This window comes from Procambarus clarkii, chromosome 70, assembly GCF_040958095.1.
Source record: "Procambarus clarkii isolate CNS0578487 chromosome 70, FALCON_Pclarkii_2.0, whole genome shotgun sequence".
NCBI classification, from domain to species: Eukaryota; Metazoa; Arthropoda; class Malacostraca; order Decapoda; family Cambaridae; genus Procambarus; species Procambarus clarkii.
The window spans coordinates 20,812,470-20,835,407 of record NC_091219.1 but is presented as its reverse complement, the minus strand read 5'-3'; the positions used below and the strand labels follow the sequence as shown (position 1 = coordinate 20,835,407).

General features: G+C 32.1%; 1 long non-coding RNA gene across 3 annotated transcripts; it reads right to left on the bottom strand.

The window, feature by feature from the left end:
- Nucleotides 1-8,161: 8,161 nt before the first annotated feature.
- LOC138356176 (uncharacterized) lies at nt 8,162-15,036 on the bottom strand. Of its 3 annotated transcripts, XR_011224242.1 has the most exons (5): nt 14,987-15,036; nt 14,602-14,714; nt 12,988-13,116; nt 12,321-12,438; nt 8,162-9,158 (listed from the first exon to the last, which is right to left on the bottom strand). It is a non-coding gene; the product is annotated as an uncharacterized lncRNA (long non-coding RNA). The 3 variants fall into 3 exon arrangements; XR_011224241.1 differs by having other exon boundaries at nt 14,602-15,008; XR_011224243.1 differs by having other exon boundaries at nt 12,321-12,430; nt 14,602-15,008.
- Nucleotides 15,037-22,938: the final 7,902 nt, after the last annotated feature.

Sequence of the window (22,938 nt, the reverse complement as noted above, 5' to 3'; positions counted from 1 at the left end):
ATATTCTTCAATATTGAAGAATATTCTTCAATATTGAAGAATATTCTTCAATATTGAAGAATAATATTCAATATTGAATATTATTCTTCAATATTGAAGAATATTCTTCAATATTGAAGAATATTCTTCAATATTGAAGAAGAATATTCAATATTGAAGAATAATATTCAATATTGAAGAATAATATTCAATATTGAAGAATAATATTCAATATTGAAGAATTATATTCAATATTGAAGAATACTATTCAATATTGAAGAATAATATTCAATATTATTTTTCAATATTGAAGAATATTCTTCAATATTGAAGAATAATATTCAATATTGAAGAATAATAATGAAGAATAATATTCAATATTATATTTCAATATTGAAGAATAATCTTCAATATTGAAGAATAATATTCAATATTGAAGAATAATATTCAATATTGAAGAATAATATTCAATATTGAAGAATAATATTCAATATTGAAGAATAATATTCAATATTGAAGAATAATATTCAATATTGAAGAATAATATTCAATATTGAATATTAATCTTCAATATTGAAGAATATTCTTCAATATTGAAGAATATTCTTCAATATTGAAGAATAATATTCAATATTGAATATTATTCTTCAATATTGAAGAATATTCTTCAATATTGAAGAATATTCTTCAATATTGAAGAATATTCTTCAATATTGAAGAATATTCTTCAATATTGAAGAATAATATTCAATATTATTCTTCAATATTGAAGAATATTCTTCAATATTGAAGAATATTCTTCAATATTGAAGAATAATATTCAATATTGAAGAATAATATTGAATATTATTCTTCAATATTGAAGAATATTCTTCAATATTGAAGAATATTCTTCAATATTGAATATTATTCTTCAATATTGAATATTATTCTTCAATATTGAAGAATAATATTCAATATTAATATTGAATATTATTCTTCAATATTGAAGAATATTCTTCAATATTGAAGAATATTCTTCAATATTGAAGAATATTCTTCAATATTGAAGAATAATATTCAATATTGAAGAATAATATTCAATATTGAAGAATATTCTTCAATATTGAAGAATAATATTCAATATTGAAGAATAATATTCAATATTGAAGAATATTCTTCAATATTGAAGAATATTCTTCAATATTGAAGAATATTCTTCAATATTGAAGAATATTCTTCAATATTGAAGAATATTCTTCAATATTGAAGAATATTCTTCAATATTGAAGAATAATATTCAATATTGAATATTATTCTTCAATATTGAAGAATATTCTTCAATATTGAAGAATATTCTTCAATATTGAAGAATAATATTGAATATTGAAGAATAATATTCAATATTGAATATTATTCTTCAATATTCAAGAATATTCTTCAATATTGAAGATTAATATTCAATATTGAATATTATTCTTCAATATTGAATATTATTCTTCAATATTGAAGAATATTCTTCAATATTGAAGAATAATATTCAATATTGAATATTATTCTTCAATATTGAATATTATTCTTCAATATTGAAGAATATTCTTCAATATTGAAGAATATTCTTCAATATTGAAGAATAATATTCAATATTATTCTTCAATATTGAAGAATAATATTCAATATTAATATTGAATATTATTCTTCAATATTGAAGAATATTCTTCAATATTGAAGAATATTCTTCAATATTGAAGAATATTCTTCAATATTGAGGAATATTCTTCAATATTGAAGAATATTCTTCAATATTGAAGAATATTCTTCAATATTGAAGAATAATATTCAATATTGAAGAATAATATTGAATATTATTCTTCAATATTGAATATTCTTCTTCAATATTGAATATTATTCTTCAATATTGAAGAATATTCTTGAATATTGAAGAATAATATTCAATATTGAATATTATTCTTCAATATTCAATATTATTCTTCAATATTGAAGAATATTCTTCAATATTGAAGAATATTCTTCAATATTGAAGAATAATATTCAATATTGAATATTATTCTTCAATATTGAAGAATATTCTTCAATATTGAAGAATATTCTTCAATATTGAAGAATATTCTTCAATATTGAATATTATTCTTCAATATTGAATATTATTCTTCAATATTGAATATTATTCTTCAATATTGAATATTATTCTTCAATATTGAAGAATATTCTTCAATATTGAAGAATATTCTTCAATATTGAAGAATATTCTTCAATATTGAAGAATAATATTCAATATTAATATTGAATATTATTCTTCAATATTGAAGAATAATATTCAATATTGAAGAATAATATTCAATATTGAAGAATAATATTCAATATTGAAGAATATTCTTCAATATTGAAGAATATTCTTCAATATTGAAGAATATTCTTCAATATTGAAGAATATTCTTCAATATTGAAGAATATTCTTCAATATTGAAGAATATTCTTCAATATTGAAGAATATTCTTCAATATTGAAGAATAATATTCAATATTGAATATTATTCTTCAATATTGAAGAATATTCTTCAATATTGAAGAATATTCTTCAATATTGAAGAAGAATATTCAATATTGAAGAATAATATTCAATATTGAAGAATAATATTCAATATTGAAGAATAATATTCAATATTGAAGAATTATATTCAATATTGAAGAATACTATTCAATATTGAAGAATAATATTCAATATTATTTTTCAATATTGAAGAATATTCTTCAATATTGAAGAATAATATTCAATATTGAAGAATAATAATGAAGAATAATATTCAATATTATATTTCAATATTGAAGAATAATCTTCAATATTGAAGAATAATATTCAATATTGAAGAATAATATTCAATATTGAAGAATAATATTCAATATTGAAGAATAATATTCAATATTGAAGAATAATATTCAATATTGAATATTAATCTTCAATATTGAAGAATATTCTTCAATATTGAAGAATATTCTTCAATATTGAAGAATAATATTCAATATTGAATATTATTCTTCAATATTGAAGAATATTCTTCAATATTGAAGAATATTCTTCAATATTGAAGAATATTCTTCAATATTGAAGAATATTCTTCAATATTGAAGAATAATATTCAATATTATTCTTCAATATTGAAGAATATTCTTCAATATTGAAGAATATTCTTCAATATTGAAGAATAATATTCAATATTGAAGAATAATATTGAATATTATTCTTCAATATTGAAGAATATTCTTCAATATTGAAGAATATTCTTCAATATTGAAGAATATTCTTCAATATTGAAGAATAATATTCAATATTATTCTTCAATATTGAAGAATATTCTTCAATATTGAAGAATATTCTTCAATATTGAAGAATAATATTCAATATTGAAGAATAATATTCAATATTGAATATTATTCTTCAATATTGAAGAATATTCTTCAATATTCAAGAATATTCTTCAATATTGAAGAATAATATTCAATATTGAAGAATAATATTGAATATTATTCTTCAATATTGAAGAATATTCTTCAATATTGAATATTATTCTTCAATATTGAAGAATAATATTCAATATTGAAGAATAATATTCAATATTAATCTTCAATATTGAAGAATATTCTTCAATATTGAAGAATAATATTCAATATTGAATATTATTCTTCAATATTGAAGAATATTCTTCAATATTGAAGAATATTCTTCAATATTGAAGAAGAATATTCAATATTGAAGAATAATATTCAATATTATTCTTCAATATTGAAGAATATTCTTCAATATTGAAGAATATTCTTCAATATTGAACAATAATATTGAATATTATTCTTCAATATTGAAGAATATTCTTCAATATTGAAGAATATTCTTCAATATTGAAGAATATTCTTCAATATTGAAGAATATTCTTCAATATTGAAGAATAATATTCAATATTGAAGAATAATATTCAATATTGAAGAATATTCTTCAATATTGAAGAATATTCTTCAATATTGAAGAATATTCTTCAATATTGAAGAATATTCTTCAATATTGAATATTATTCTTCAATATTGAATATTATTCTTCAATATTGAATATTATTCTTCAATATTGAAGAATAATATTCAATATTAATATTGAATATTATTCTTCAATATTGAAGAATATTCTTCAATATTGAAGAATATTCTTCAATATTGAAGAATATTCTTCAATATTGAAGAATAATATTCAATATTGAAGAATAATATTCAATATTGAAGAATAATATTCAATATTGAAGAATATTCTTCAATATTGAAGAATAATATTCAATATTGAAGAATAATATTCAATATTGAAGAATATTCTTCAATATTGAAGAATATTCTTCAATATTGAAGAATATTCTTCAATATTGAAGAATATTCTTCAATATTGAAGAATATTCTTCAATATTGAAGAATATTCTTCAATATTGAAGAATAATATTCAATATTGAATATTATTCTTCAATATTGAAGAATATTCTTCAATATTGAAGAATATTCTTCAATATTGAAGAATAATATTGAATATTGAAGAATAATATTCAATATTGAATATTATTCTTCAATATTCAAGAATATTCTTCAATATTGAAGATTAATATTCAATATTGAATATTATTCTTCAATATTGAATATTATTCTTCAATATTGAAGAATATTCTTCAATATTGAAGAATAATATTCAATATTGAATATTATTCTTCAATATTGAATATTATTCTTCAATATTGAAGAATATTCTTCAATATTGAAGAATATTCTTCAATATTGAAGAATAATATTCAATATTATTCTTCAATATTGAAGAATAATATTCAATATTATTCTTCAATATTGAAGAATAATATTCAATATTAATATTGAATATTATTCTTCAATATTGAAGAATATTCTTCAATATTGAAGAATATTCTTCAATATTGAAGAATATTCTTCAATATTGAAGAATATTCTTCAATATTGAAGAATATTCTTCAATATTGAAGAATATTCTTCAATATTGAAGAATAATATTCAATATTGAAGAATAATATTGAATATTATTCTTCAATATTGAATATTCTTCTTCAATATTGAATATTATTCTTCAATATTGAAGAATATTCTTGAATATTGAAGAATAATATTCAATATTGAATATTATTCTTCAATATTCAATATTATTCTTCAATATTGAAGAATATTCTTCAATATTGAAGAATATTCTTCAATATTGAAGAATAATATTCAATATTGAATATTATTCTTCAATATTGAAGAATATTCTTCAATATTGAAGAATATTCTTCAATATTGAAGAATATTCTTCAATATTGAAGAATATTCTTCAATATTGAAGAATATTCTTCAATATTGAAGAATATTCTTCAATATTGAATATTATTCTTCAATATTGAATATTATTCTTCAATATTGAAGAATATTCTTCAATATTGAATATTATTCTTCAATATTGAATATTATTCTTCAATATTGAATATTATTCTTCAATATTGAAGAATATTCTTCAATATTGAAGAATATTCTTCAATATTGAAGAATATTCTTCAATATTGAAGAATAATATTCAATATTAATATTGAATATTATTCTTCAATATTGAAGAATAATATTCAATATTGAAGAATAATATTCAATATTGAAGAATAATATTCAATATTGAAGAATAATATTCAATATTGAAGAATATTCTTCAATATTGAAGAATATTCTTCAATATTGAAGAATATTCTTCAATATTGAAGAATATTCTTCAATATTGAATATTATTCTTCAATATTGAATATTATTCTTCAATATTGAAGAATATTCTTCAATATTGAAGAATATTCTTCAATATTGAAGAATATTCTTCAATATTGAAGAATAATATTCAATATTATTGTTCAATATTGAAGAATATTCTTCAATATTGAAGAATATTCTTCAATATTGAAGAATAATATTGAATATTATTCTTCAATATTGAATATTCTTCTTCAATATTGAAGAATATTCTTCAATATTGAAGAATATTCTTCAATATTGAAGAATAATATTCAATATTAATATTCAATATTGAATATTATTCTTCAATATTCAAGAATATTCTTCAATATTGAAGAATATTCTTCAATATTGAAGAATAATATTCAATATTGAAGAATAATATTCAATATTGAAGAATAATATTCAATATTGAAGAATAATATTCAATATTGAAGAATATTCTTCAATATTGAAGAATATTCTTCAATATTGAAGAATATTCTTCAATATTGAATATTATTCTTCAATATTGAATATTATTCAATATTGAAGAATATTCTTCAATATTGAAGAATATTCTTCAATATTGAATATTATTCTTCAATATTGAATATTATTCTTCAATATTGAATATTATTCTTCAATATTGAAGAATATTCTTCAATATTGAAGAATAATATTCAATATTGAAGAATAATATTCAATATTGAATATTAATCTTCAATATTGAAGAATATTCTTCAATATTGAAGAATATTCTTCAATATTGAAGAATAATATTCAATATTGAATATTATTCTTCAATATTCAATATTATTCTTCAATATTGAAGAATATTCTTCAATATTGAAGAATAATATTCTTCAATATTGAAGAATAATATTCAATATTGAAGAATAATATTCAATATTGAATATTATTCTTCAATATTGAATATTATTCTTCAATATTGAAGAATATTCTTCAATATTGAATATTATTCTTCAATATTCAATATTATTCTTCAATATTGAAGAATAATATTCAATATTGAAGAATAATATTCAATATTGAATATTATTCTTCAATATTGAATATTATTCTTCAATATTGAAGAATATTATTCTTCAATATTGAAGAATATTATTCTTCAATATTGAAGAATATTCTTCAATATTGAAGAATATTCTTCAATATTGAATATTATTCTTCAATATTGAATATTATTCTTCAATATTGAAGAATATTATTCTTCAATATTGAAGAATATTCTTCAATATTGAAGAATATTATTCAATATTTAATATTGAATATTATTCTTCAATATTGAATATTCTTCAATATTGAATATTATTCTTCAATATTGAAGAATAATATTCAATATTGAAGAATAATATTCAATATTGAAGAATAATATTCTTCAATATTGAAGAATATTCTTCAATATTTAAGAATAATATTCAATATTCTTCAATATTGAAGAATATTATTCTTCAATATTGAATATTATTCTTCAATATTGAATATTATTCTTCAATATTGAAGAATATTCTTCAATATTGAAGAATATTCTTCAATATTGAAGAATAATATTCTTCAATATTGAAGAATAATATTCAATATTGAAGAATAATATTCAATATTGAAGAATATTCTTCAATATTGAAGAATAATATTCTTCAATATTGAAGAATAATATTCAATATTGAAGAATAATATTCAATATTGAAGAATAATATTCAATATTAATATTCAATATTGAATATTAGTCTTCAATATTGAAGAATATTCTTCAATATTGAAGAATATTCTTCAATATTGAAGAATAATATTGAATATTGAAGAATAATATTCAATATTGAAGAATATTCTTCAATATTGAAGAATAATATTCAATATTGAAGAATAATATTCAATATTGAATATTATTCTTCAATATTGAATATTATTCTTCAATATTGAATATTATTCTTCAATATTGAAGAATATTCTTCAATATTGAATATTATTCTTCAATATTGAATATTCTTCTTCAATATTGAAGAATATTCTTCAATATTGAATATTATTCTTCAATATTGAATATTATTCTTCAATATTGAATATTATTCTTCAATATTGAATATTATTCTTCAATATTGAAGAATATTCTTCAATATTGAAGAATATTCTTCAATATTGAATATTATTCTTCAATATTGAATATTATTCTTCAATATTGAATATTATTCTTAAATATTGAATATTATTCTAAAATATTGAAGAATAATCGTCAATATTGAAGAATATTGAATATGATTAATATTCTTCAACCTTACTTTTCAATCAAAGCACGTTTATATAAAATATGTACATACGTACATGTCACAGGTGACTAAAAAACACACAAAACACATGAGGTTCTTAGAAACAAAAAACAACCGTCAATTCAACTATGTTTATTGACACATTAATAAATACATCTCAAAGGGATACAGTACTTTAGGGTATTTATACTCTACTTGCAGAACCTCAAACGGCCCTACAAATACACAATACAAGAATCCTGTTTAATATAGTAAGCACACCATATAAATGTTAGACTCTTTGGGAACATTTCTTGTAGCTCCGAGCTATACTGTCTATCATAATGATATCACTCAATTTTAAGTGCTACACTAATTATTGAAGTTTCTATACTTATGAATAAGTTGACACTACAAACAACCTTATGTATTAAACTTCAACTATGTTATTGGAGACAACTGAACTAAATCATATTATAAACTCACGAGTACCTTTGGGTATTTCTACCCATTCAAGCTCCAAAACTTCACATATACAACATTCAATTTTCACGTTAATATAGTACTATCTAGGTATATTATTGTACATCAACCCCAACAAATTTTAACACATTAACGCTCAAACATAATATTCTCACTATACTTTCTTCCATGATTAATATTAAAACTATCTTGGCCATGTCCCTCACATTCAGTAACATACGGGATTTCCTCACACAGTAACTATTGTGCAAGTCAAACATTTGTCAAAGGTATTATTCATATATATTTTTTTTTAATGCTAACATTTATTTTATTATATATTATTAACTATTTATTTTATCACGATTTACTCCATAATAATAATAAATGCATTATTTATAATGATTTACAATTAATAACTACATCTATACCTACTATATTAAACTTGCATTCATTTCATTACACTATATACAATTCATGCGATTATTTCTTGCCTATCTACAGGCTTATCACTTTGGGGGTTCCCGCTGAACACACCGAAGGGCGAACGCGGCGGCTGCCCGCTGTAACTAGGAATCTCTGTCGACCTCATGGGCGCAGTACTCTCCCCGCGGGCTCCATCCATTTTACTTCTTCACCAATGCTGTACCTTGTGCTCCTTCCGTAGTCGGTTCTGTAAGTATTAAACCAGTAAGGGTGGGCACAAACGGACATGAAGTATCAACCTGACAGCCAAACAACATAACCCTTAAGGGTACTGCTGGAATTACTTTCTAACACGAGGGGGGACTTTTCCGGAAGCGAACTGCACAAGTGTCATTATTGGATAAAGCCACGGTGATACCCTGTGGAAAACTGAAAATGGACACTGGCACAGGGGAAAGCAGTGACTAGAGGGGAAAGCAAGAGAAAAACGTCTTCCAGCAATGTAGTCGCTAGCGAAGTAAGGTAACTACCAACCCGAGCACAACTTTAGCCGGAAAAACAAACACAAGTACAAACAGGTGTGTCTGTTGGTGGGGGGGAAGGGGGGGGGGGGGGGGGAAACAGTTACCGTATCTGGGTCAAGGGCACAAGTTATTCCAGGGGGAGGAATCTAGCAACCAATAATTCATTTCAAACTATTCCTATACATTAATATAAACAAACAAAACATTAACTATTTATATGACCACTATGTATATAATATCAAATCAATATATAAATAAAACCATATTTCAAATATAAGAAACAGGTCCTAAGGCGCAACTGCAACATGCTTGCGTCCAGAGTGACAAATTATAACGATGCTAACAGCGTCCGATACATTCACCTCCATTGTATCTTGGCCTCCGAAAGCATGTTACACCTCAATAGTTACCCTAACAAACTGCCTTAACACCCGTAAATTACTTTAGTCTCAGTGTCAATGAGCATCTGCGAGCACCAGTACCCCAACAACTTAAATATCTCGCAATCTGAGGCAAAGTGAAATGGACACCAGCAACGCTACGGATCCCTAATTGTAAAACGTCTCCATAAACCAGCGGCCTGGAACGCCGCATATTAATAACAATATAAATATAATACCTGAATAACATCGCCGCCTTAACTCATCACAGGAAGAACGTTGCCTCCAGACCACCCCATGAACGCAGTCACCTAAGACGGCAGTGGCTATCACAACCTTCCTGGCTACATTGGCCAGACAAAAACGTGTGCATAAACAACCACCCTGGGAACCAGCACTATCTTCCGGCCTACACCGCCCACACAAAACTAATGTAAACTTTTACTGCTACTGGTAAACGAAAATCATGCTGCCTACCTGTCACTACTTAATAAATTCATGACAAACTCAAGAAAACAAGTATAAAGCTAAAACGCTAAGTAAAATGACATGCACTGAAGCAATGCATAACTAGCAATATATTGCTGAAGGAACTAATCATAATATGAGTCCAAGATCAACTTAACAGGGACAGCCATGAGGCCCGAAGACAGCGTCTAGGACATCCTAGCTGACTAACTTATGCTTCACCTTTAAGTTAACTAAACAAACAAATGTAAAACAAGCACAAACATCCACCTTGACAATGCATAACATTCATTAATAAATTAACGAAATTTATGGAAATTATAAATCAATGAAAACTTAAAGCTACGGGCCGGAGGCCTCTGACACACCACGTAGCCTAACCTAGCTCACTTTACCTATTAACTTCAAAGCGATAACCATCATGATAAACAAACATAAGTGGAAACAATTAATAAATAAATACACATGCAGCAACACGCTGCATAATTTGCGGGAATAGTTAGGTGATGTAACTAAACGTCAATGCAGGGCCAGTAATCTTAAAGCGAGGGGCAGGGGGGGGGTGGAGGGGGGGGGGGGCCTACTCAAAGCCTATCACAGCCTACCTGAGTTACTTGATAACTTATAGTTAAACAAACAAACAAGTAGAGTAAATCACGTGCAGCTTGACCCAAATAAATTTCAGTAATAAATTGACGTACATTAATGCTACACAATACATAAATATTCTTAAAAGTCAAACCCATCAGGCTTGTAACTCACGAACTAGCACAACCTAGGTTACTTAATACATAACTCAATACAAGATCCAACAGTTTTAATATTTTAGTAACACATGCACGGGGCCAATGCATCATTTGTAATAAATTTAACAAACAATTCGTAGTTGCAAGCCCAAGCAAGCTAACACCAAGAGCCTTAGACCCGTGATGCGGGTCCAAGATACATAAATTGCGGTTAATTAATTTGTCAGCCGTAACACATTGTAAGTGAAAGACAATAATATAACATTTTATATAGCCACCGTTTAGAGTACGGTCAGTCAATTACAGTCAATGATCTAACAATAGATTCACGTCTGCTTTACATTTATATCTATAACAAATTTATCTTCATTTCGGTAACCTTTCCCATATATTACAAACTTATTAATTTGCCATTCTAACCAATAAAATATCATTTATTTATATACACAAAAACGTACATTGGGTTGGTTACAATACATAGCATGCTATTTACACTTGTAACGCCATTAGTACGCGCAGCCTTTCGGCCAGTTCCTTAAGTAACATTAATTTTAACTAAATCAATTCTAGCGCAATTATAATGATTTTTGCAATGTATCAAAGAAAATACTCGACATGAGATTACAGACATTAGTAGGTACAGCTATATTAAACAATATTGCTTTATTAAACCTCACATTGCATTGACACCTTCATTGGTAATTGATACTAAGATTAATAGGCACCACAGCAAATTTAAACCACATAAGACACCAATGATCACAATGGTCAAGTTTTTGCCATTGGGTACATGATTGGGTACCACTAGATACAGTGCACTTTTAAATCAACAATGTGGAAAACTATGAAGATGCATTTAGGTAATTTTTACTTCAATTATTAGGTACTTCATTACTAAAATTACGTTTACGATATTAGGAGATTACAGTAAGAAATATATTAAGAAATTAGGTACTTCTACTTTAATTATGATTCCCTACAACTATCTATTCCTTTATGATTCAACAATTCCCCCACAATATTTCATATTACATCATCATATTACAATATTGCATTACTACATCAACTATATATTTCCCCTTCCTTGACCACACCACATATTTACTGACCTCTGTTAGCACACGCCTTCTAGGCGAGTCCATCCTATTTCTCTATTGTATATATACTGCAATTTATTAGCAATCAACAGTAATATAAATTATAATCAAACTGGATATCTACTCACAATCAAATTAGATGCTAGACGATTATGCACTATAAACATTTACAACCATATTTCATTCTTTCGTACCTTCTATGGAACACAAACTTGATCCTTCAACAGCTGGAGGTTGTGTCCCTAGAGTAACTACACACGATGGTACCAACGTCAGCCACGTCGAGGGTACTCAAGCGTGTCACCTGCGAAACTATAATGTATTCAGGATTCTGAACATTCATATACGATAAACATTCCTTATCACAATTACTATCTCAAACACACGGCCATGCACTGCTCCAAAAACAACACGGCTTGGGAGGGAGGGCGGTGCCTCATGGGACACGTTTGAAATGGGACATTCACCCAGTTATGAACAAAGCCCCAATCAACCTTCCAGACACTGTTGGGGGTGGGGGGGAGAGCTTTTATCAACTAAGCTTAATCTCTTCTCTGGGAGCTGCGAGTGTGTGAGCTGTTCATGTGTATTTCACCATCTATACATGAATACCGCGTAGCATTCATATATACACACACCAAACCTTCCACAAGTTATGTTCACTTCAACCCATTTAGTTGATTATATAATCAAGTGTTCCCTCTACTAAGGCTGGGTCTCAGGACGTCTAATGCTCAAAGTACACCACATGATTCATTCAGGATTGATAATATATGTACTACTAGTGGCGATTTCCCTGTTATGGACTAAGTAACTAAATTCTTGGAGGAAGATGTGTTGAAATGAACATATCACACTCACCTGCAGGTCACAGCCTCTTCCATTACTCTGCAGTGTGCCGTTGGTTGGCCTCCACAAATGCTCCTTTCTTCACAAATAGATACTTCACCATTGCTGTTTCGCCCAGCCCGCACCTCTCCACACGCTCATCTGCATGAAATATAATGCGTAATATGCATCCATCTAACCTTAATAAAACATGTTAAGGGCTACAACCATCTATGAATACTCTACTCAAAACTCATTACACAATTTTGTCTTCCCTGCGAATTCATTTCCTCTAATATAATTGTATAATTCAACATCTAACAATTTGGATATTACTTTCTGATATGTCTACCAACATCTAACTCCATTTAGACGAAACAAAACTAATACATAACAAAACATGTCTTGGAGCACTCGTCAGTGCTAATTTTATTCTCAATACCATCAAAGCGCAGCCATGACAATACCCTTCCCCACACTCCAAACACCATGTCGGGTATACCTACAATCCGAAGCTAAACACGAGATTGACAATTCTTCGGGTTTCCTGATCGCGCAATCATCCTCCCTTCCACAAATCACCGTCTCTGTTACACTTATGGCTAGACAACATTAACTGCCCAATAATTACCTACCAGTAATAATTGGGGTACCTATATGACCACACTTTGCCTGATTATGTTCCAGGGAAACACTATGTTCCTAGTACACATTTCTCAACGCTATAAAATAAAGTCCACACAATATACTTCCTGCTACACAATGATAACCAACAGCTCGTGGACCAATACCTCAAGCTCAACCTTAACTTACAAAACTTACTTACTCTGGACTTTTCCCTCAACCTACACTACTGGTGGAGCGCACGCTATCCCGCTCACTACACAATTACACCAATATCAACAACATAACTCCCACGTCTACCCTCGCCAGCCACCTACAGTAAACAAGAAAAATACTGTCACGAGGGTCACATCTCCACTCAATCAGCCATTCGTCGCAATTAACCGGAACCTTCACATCCACTCCACGTAACAAAATAAACCTAAAATATATCATTTACATGACCTTTGTCCTACGAAGGAGGTCGCGCTTATTTAATGCTGTATATTTAACATTATAAACAAATTAATAATGGCACTAACCTTTCATTCATAAGTCAATGTTGATTTTTATCACCTATGTACCTAAAACGACTCTCGTCAATTCATGTCTACGTCCTTCGACGAGGACAGGAAGGCTACGTATTATCAACGGTTCACCCCTCATACGTCAAATTATGTACCCAGGTAACCTGAACAATTTAAAGTGTGGGGGGGGGGGGGGGGGGGGCAACAGCAATTTCAATTTGAATAACACTACACTCGACCCACACCGACAGCGGCCAAACCCTATCGCCCAACTTATTCACTACTCTTAATCACCAAAGTTACCGGAAGCAACACCACCACCATCATCATCCTTCCACACTACATTTTGTTACTATCTCAACTTTTTACACCACTTAACATTAATTACCGTAACTCATAGATTTTCAGATTTAAAACAAAACTGATGCGGGTCCTGATATGGCTGTAGTAATGACTCGTCAAACTTCAATTGCCCAAATTAGCCTAATCCTAATACATTATTACTATAACTATTTACCTTCTGCCGGATAGGGCCATCAGACCTTCCTAACTCAAGTAGCACAACTGGAACATCTACCACCACCACCTCCTCGGCAGGGTATGACTGCAATCATCGCTCCTTCAAGACGGCTGTGGAAAAAAATACAAAATGTTAATCAATACAGTACGTAAACATTATTATTTTTCTTTTAGTACTGATTATGGGTCAGGACTAACAAATATCGTAGTATATATACCCCCCAACAGGGGGTATATACGACAGCTAAAAATATAGATTTTTGCCCCTATGTGCGTTTGGACGGTGTACAGAGTGACAGTGTAACCTAGGGGTCTGTCAGCCCTAGCGACCCCAAAGGGTAACGGGGTACCAGCTCAGAGTAACAAAACGCCCTAACACTAACTTGTACACCTCTACTCGGCTAATTCTAGGGGCAAAATAACGTTCCGTTGCGCCTCAACGAGCAGGTGGACTCAATAGCCAATCACGTTTCTCATTTTCAGTTGACGTCACATTCTCGCAAGCTGTACTGTCATTGGTCGCCTCGACGTAATTGGATACCTTACTAGTTAATGAGTTTTATTTTTTGAAACTGAAATATATCAACTCAAATGTATACCCAAAGTCTGAGAAACATACATGTATCAAATGGATGATAAATTATTTTTTTTTTCCGATTTTACCTACTTATAATTATTGGTTAAATTAAGGACCGGCCAGAAACCCTGCGCGTACTACTGGCTTTACAACAGTGTAATTACTGTACTATGCTATGTATTCTCACAAACCAATTGTACCTTAATGTATATCAATATTTTTAGAAATACATTTCTTTAATGTTTTACATTACACTCAAAATTCAGGATTTTCGATTACTTATTTTTATATAACTATTATTATAATTATTACATAATAAGATTAATTATTCAAGCTGTATGTACAGTACAACACAGTACAGTACCGTAGTGTACACTTCCGTACGCTACGATGCACTATAGTCTACTATACTGTATACTTTACAATACAGTACAGTACCGTACACTACCCTACGATACAGTACACTCAAGGGCACAGTACTCTACACTACAATATAGAACAGTACCGTACACTACACTACAGTAAAAGGTACAGTACCGTGGAGTTCAAGGGCCTCATTCACGAAAGCACTTACTCGAGCACTTACGAACGTGTACATCTTTCCTCAATCTTTGACGGCTTGGGCTACATTTATTAAACAGTTTACAAGCATGATTACTTACCAATCAACTGTTGTTAATGTTATAAACACCCTCCTGGTGCTTCGGAGCTCATTAACTGTTTAACAGTTGTAAACAAAGCCGCCACGATTGAGAAAAGATGTACGATATTCTTCAATATTGAAGAATATTCTTCAATATTGAAGAATATTATTCAATATTGAAGATGAATATTGAAGAATATTCTTCAATATTCAAGAATATTCTTCAATATTGAAGAATATTCTTCAATATTGAATATTATTCTTAAATATTGAAGAATATTATTCAATATTGAAGATGAATATTGAAGAATATTCTTCAATATTGAAGATGAATATTGAAGAATATTATTCAATATTGAAGAATATTCTTCAATATTGAATAATATTCTTCAATATTGAAGAATATTCTTCAATATTGAATATTATTCTTCAATATTTAAGAATAATATTGAAGATTATTCTTCAATATTGAAGAAAATTCTTCAATATTGAAGATTAATATTTAAGAATATTCTTCAATATTGAATATTATTCTTCAATATTGAAGAATATTCTTCAATATTGAAGAATAATATTCAATATTGAAGAATATTCTTCAATATTGAAGAATATTCTTCAATATTGAAGAATAATATTCTTCAGTATTATTGAATATTATATTATAATATTCAATAATATTATAATATAATAAGAATATTCTAATATATATAGAAATAATATTCTTCAATATTGAAGAATATTCTTCAATATTGAAGAATAATATTCAATATTGAAGAATATTCTTCAATATTGAAGAATATTCTTCAATATTGAAGAATATTCTTCAATATTGAAGAATATTCTTCAATATTGAAGAATATTCTTCAATATTGAAGAATATTCTTCAATATTGAAGAATATTCTTCAATATTGAAGAATATTCTTCAATATTGAAGAATAATATTCAATATTGAAGAATATTCTTCAATATTGAAGAATATTCTTCAATATTGAAGAATATTCTTCAATATTGAAGAATATTCTTCAATATTGAAGAATAATATTCAATATTGAAGAATATTCTTCAATATTAATCTTCAATATTGAAGAATAATATTGAAGAATATTCTTCAATAATAATCTTCAATATTTAAGAATAATATTCAATATTGAAGAATATTCTTCAATATTGAAGAATATTCTTCAATATTGAAGAATATTCTTCAATATTGAAGAATAATATTCAATATTGAAGATTCTTCAATATTATTCTTCAATATTGAAGATGAATATTGAAGAATATTCTTCAATATTGAAGAATAATCTTCAATATTGAATATTATTCTTCAATATTGAAGAATATTCTTCAATATTGAAGAATATTCTTCAATATTGAAGAATATTCTTCAATATTGAATATTATTCTTCAATATTGAAGAATATTCTTCAATATTGAACAATATTCTTCAATATTGAAGAATAATCTTCAATATTGATTATTATTCTTCAATATTGAAGATGAATATTGAAGAATATTCTTCAATATTGAATATTATTCTTCAATATTGAAGAATATTCTTCAATATTGAAGAATATTCTTCAATATTGAATATTATTCTTCAATATTGAAGATTATTCTTCAATATTGAAGATTATTCTTCAATATTGAAGAATATTCTTCAATATTGAAGAATATTCTTCAATATTGAAGAATATTCTTCAATATTGAAGAATATTCTTCAATATTGAAGAATAATATTCAATATTGAAGAATATTCTTCAATATTGAAGAATATTCTTCAATATTGAAGAATATTCTTAAATATTGAAGATTATTATTGAAGAATATTCTTCAATATTCAAAAATATTCTTCAATATGGAAGATAAATATTGAATAATAAAGAAATTTGTTCAATACTATATTAATAACAAATAATTATTATTTATTTCAATATACTGGTCAATATTATTCATTTAATAATAATGTTTTCACAACTATTATTTAATATTAATGGTTTCCAATCTAAGCACGTTTATATACATACATGTCACCGGTGACTAAAAACACGACAAAACAAAAGAGGATGTTAACAATAAATAAACTACAAACAACATTCACTTCAATTATGTTTATTGAGACAATATTAAATACATCTCAATTACATACACTACTTTCCGGTATTTCCATTCAAATCGATTTGCAGAACCTCAAGGGCCCACACAAATTCAGTCACTGCAAATACACAATTCGCAATACAAGAATCCTGTTTAATATCGTAAGTAATTATCAAAAGAACGCACCAAACCGGGAAGGCTATGTAGCACCATCAAATACGCAAAATAATCAGAGGGCGCTAAATATCACCAAGGATGCCAATACGAGAACAAAAACGCATAAGGCGAACGATATCAAAAGTATCCGAGTCACCAAGAATTCTATCGAGGGACAGGCGACCGCGAGGGGCGGTCGGAAAGCAAGACACACGCTCGTCCTGGAAGTCAGGACATTCAAGAAGGACATGCACGACCGTAAGAGGGACAATGCAACTAGGACAATAAGGAGCAGGGCGGCGCTCCATCAAGTGACCATGGGTTAAGCGAGTATGGCCAATACGCAACCTCGCTAGAGCTGTTTCCCACCGCCGGTTACGGTGGAAGGAGGACGGCCACGAGGAAACACAACATTTAAGAGTACGTAGCTTGTTACCAGTAACAGACAACCAAGAAGCCTGCCAACGGGTAAGGACTGAGGAATGGATAACCGGGTAAAAGTCGGAATACGGGATGCCTTTACGAGAGATGGGACAAGAGCGGACAGCTTCCTTAGCGGCAGCATCCGCACGCTCATTTAAAGACACGCCAATATGGCTGGGAACCCAACAAAACTCAACCGACTTAAATTTACTGTGAACGAGAAACAGCCAATGCTGGATCTCGACAACTACCGGATGAACTGGATTAAAGCACCCGAGAGCCATGAGGGCACTACGAGAGTCAACAACAACCACAAAGGAAGACTGACAACGAGAAACCACGAGACGAAGAGCATAGAGAATAGCATAAAGTTCCGCTGTAAAGATGCTAGTCTCCGGAGGCAAGCGACACATATAAGTGCGATCAGGAAAAACAACAGAGTAGCCAACACCGTCCGCTGACTTAGACCCATCGGTGAAGACAGAAACGGAGCGGGAGTGAGAAGAAAAGTGCTCGAGGAAAAGGCGTTTTAGAACTGTAGGAGGGGTAAAAGCTTTAGTGATACGAGTCAAGGATGTACAAAACCGCGGAAGAGGGACCCTCCACGGGGGCAAAGAAGGAACAACACGAGGAGAAACATCACAAATACGAACGGAAAGAGAATCCTGTAGGCGAGATAACCGGACAGAAAGAGGGAGGTGGTGAAGAGGAACAGGAACCGCAGGAGGGGTAAAAGTCAAAGCACGACAGAGACGAGAGGAAGGATGTTGCAAGGACCGCGCAACATAGCGAAGACAGTAGCGATCACGGCGGTCCTGGAGGGACAGGAAGCCAGTGTCAACATACAAGCTAAGGACGGGAGTCGAACGAAAGGCACCAGAACTGAGGCGCAACCCAGTATGGTGCAAAGCATCAAGACGGCGAAGAGTAGAAGGAGAACCAGACGAGTAAGCAGGGCAACCATAATCGAGCTTAGACAGGACGAGAGAGGAATGTAAAGCAAGGAGAGTGCGCCTATCTGCCCCCCAAGAAGTATGGGACAAGACCCGAAGGAGGGTAAGGGACTTAGAGCACTCAACACGGAGGTAAGAGATATGGGGAGACCAAGACAAACGAGTGTCAAGGAATAACCCCAAAAGCTTCGCGGAATCTTTGTATTCAAGGGGATGACCATAAAGTGACAAAGAGGGACGAAGAACAACCCGTTTCCGCGTAAAAGTCATGGCACAAGTCTTAGAAGTAGAGAACTTGAGGCCATGACCTGTGGCCCAAGACGACACGGCATCAATCGCAAGTTGAAGCCGGCGTTGAAGGAGAGGCGAATCATCACCCTGACAACAAAGGGTAAGATCATCGACATAGAGAGCGGAGAAGACACCAGAAGGAAGAGAGGAAAGAAGACCATTGAGGGCAACCAGAAAAAGAGTAGTGCTCAGAACACTACCCTGGGGCACACCTTCGTATTGCTGAAAAGAGGGAGAGAGAGCGGTACCAAGGCGCACCCGAAAGGAACGACGAGAGAGGAAGCTGCCGAGAAAGAGAGGGAGATGACCACGAAGGCCAAAAGAATGAAGTTGAGATAGGATATGATAACGCCAAGTGGTGTCGTAAGCCTTTTCTAGGTCAAAAAGGACGGCAACAACGGAGGTCTTCGCAGCAAAAGCAGTACGTATATAGACCTCCAAGTTCACCAGGACATCTGTCGTGCTGCGGCACTTGCGGAAACCAAATTGAGAAGGGGAGAGGAGGTGATGGTGTTCCAGGAACCACATCAGACGAACGTTAACCATACGTTCAAAGAGTTTGCAGACACAACTTGTGAGAGCAATAGGCCGAAACTCCTTAGGGGAAGTACCCAGAGACCCCGGTTTGCGAACAGGGAGGACAACGGCATCGAGCCAGTCCTCAGGGACTGACGACAACTCCCAGATCCGATTATACACACTCAGTAAATACTGAGACGTGCTCGGAGGGAGATGGCAAAGCATCTCATAATGAATACCATCGGAGCCCGCCGCCGTAAAACCGCAGAGGGCCAGGGCAGAACGAAGTTCAGAGAGAGAGAAGGGATCATTATAGGGAAGCTGAAGATGAGTGCAGAAATCTAAAAGACGAGACTCAAGGACAGGTTTACGAAGAAGGAAAGATTGGGGAAGATGAAGACCAGAGCTAACAGAAGAAAAGTGGGAACCAACTTCGGAAGCGACCTGCAACGGGTCCGCCACAAGAGTATCATGGAGGTGAAGGACCGGTGAAACATCGGGAACGAACTTACCCGCTATCTTGCGGATACGCTTCCAGATCTGGGCCAGAGGGGTCTCGGACGTATTTGTTGAGACATAAGATGCCCAACATTCACGTTCAGCCGTACGGATGGCCCTACGGGCCACCACACTCGCTTTCCGAAAGAAAAGAAAAGAATCGGTCGTCTGCCTACGGCGGTGCCTCTTCCAGGCTGCACGCTTACAGCGGACAGCCCGAGCACAGTCCGCATTCCACCAGGGAACGCACTTCCGTGGACCCCGAGAGGAAGAGCGAGGAATAGAGCGGAGGGCAGCGTTGAAGACAGTGTCATGAAAAAGGAGGAGAGCGCGACAAAGAGCCAGAAGGGAGAGATCAGAGAGAGCAGCACTGAGGGTAAATAGGGTCCAGTCTGCCTTAGCAAACTGCCACCTAGGGAAAGAGAGGGAAGGGCGAAAACAGACAAAGGAAACAAGGATGGGGAAATGATCACTTCCATTGAGGTCATCAAGAACCTGCCACGTGAAATCTAAGTAAAGAGAAGAAGAGCAGAGAGAAAGATCAAGACAAGAAAGGGTGCGAGTCAGAGAGTCCAAATGAGTGGGCTCACCAGAATTCAGAAGAGACAGGGAAGAAGAGAGGAGAAACGGCTCAAGGAGGCGACCCCGGGTATTTGTCAGAACGTCACCCCAAAGAGAATGACGACAATTGAAGTCACCCAGCAGGAGCACAGGCTCCGGCAAGGAGTCTAGGAGGTGTTTCAAATCAGGAAAAGAGAGCGGGACACTCGAGGGGAGATAAATGGAACAAACTGTGTACCATTTCCCAACAAAGATACGAGCAGCAGAACAATGGAGAGGCGAAGGAAAAAGTAAAGGAACAAAGGGAACATCAGCCCGAATCAAGAGAGCAGAAGAATTAGAAGCCCCAGTAATGGCTGGGGGGGGGGGAGAGAAAGGAATAGCCACGAAAACGACCAGGACGAGCACCAAGCATTGGCTCCTGGAGACAGACACAAAGGGGCGAAAACCGCGAAACCAGAAGTTGGAGTTCGAGGAAATTGGCGTAATAACCTCGAACGTTCCATTGAAGAATGGACAACGACGAGAAGAGAAAGGACAAAAACAGAGAACAAGGAAGAAACAAAGGCGAAAGACCAACAGAGCACGTTAAAGAATATCAGGGTCGGGATCAGGGTCAGCAAAGTCAGGGTTAGGGGGCATGGGTAAACTGAGCAAAGACGGAGGGAAGGAAACGGGAGAACAGATCAGAGGTGGGCGGGCAGGGTCCGGAGGAGGAGGAGGAGGAGGAGACAACGGAGAGGAGCAGTCAAGGACAGCAGCAGGAGGAGGGGGAGTAGAAAGAGGGGAGCGCACCCCAGCAAGAGCAGCAACCGAAAGGGAAGCAAGGGCCAAAGAAACCTCCATAGCAGGAACAGGGGGCGCAAGCACTGAAACGGGAGGGGAAGGAGCAACAGAGCCAGAAGGAGGAGCTGAGGAAGAAAGCGAAGCCTTCTTACCCGCCGGGGAAGAGGAAGGAGAGGAGCCAGGCTTACGCTTCTGACTTAAAGAGACCGGTGTCCCAGCAACTACGTACCGGGCAACGGATTCCAGTGTCTCAACAGAAGCCGAACGAGAGCACACACGACGGCCGGTAGGAGAGCGATGGACATCCGCCCGCACCGACAGGCGGCGGGGAGAGCCGATAGATGGAGGAAGAGGATGGGAAGGAGGATCGGAGGGGGACGAGGAAGAAGACACAGAAGACACGGCAGACCGGGTAGAAGGAAGGGGAACCCCAGACAGAGGACCAGGAGGAGGAACCTTCGGGAGAGAACCCAAAGGAACAGAGGAGGGGGCAGTGGGCGCATCAGGGTCCAAGGCCCGGAAACGGTTGTGAGTCTGAGGAAGGCGGGAAGGACGAGGAGAGGAAGAGCGCAACACGCGAGCATAAGAGATATTAGCATAAGGCGGGAGCCGGCGAACCTGGCGCCTCGCCTCAGGAAAAGATAAACGCTCCTGGTGCTTCAGGTTGAGGACGGCTGCCTCAAGCTTGTAATGGACACACGCACGGGAGAAGGTAGGATGGGCCTCACCGCAGTTGAGGCAACGAGCCTGGGGAGAAGTGCACTCAGACTTAGAGTGACCTTCGCCACCACACAAAGGACAGAGACAGACAGTCCCGGAGCAGCGGAGGGCAC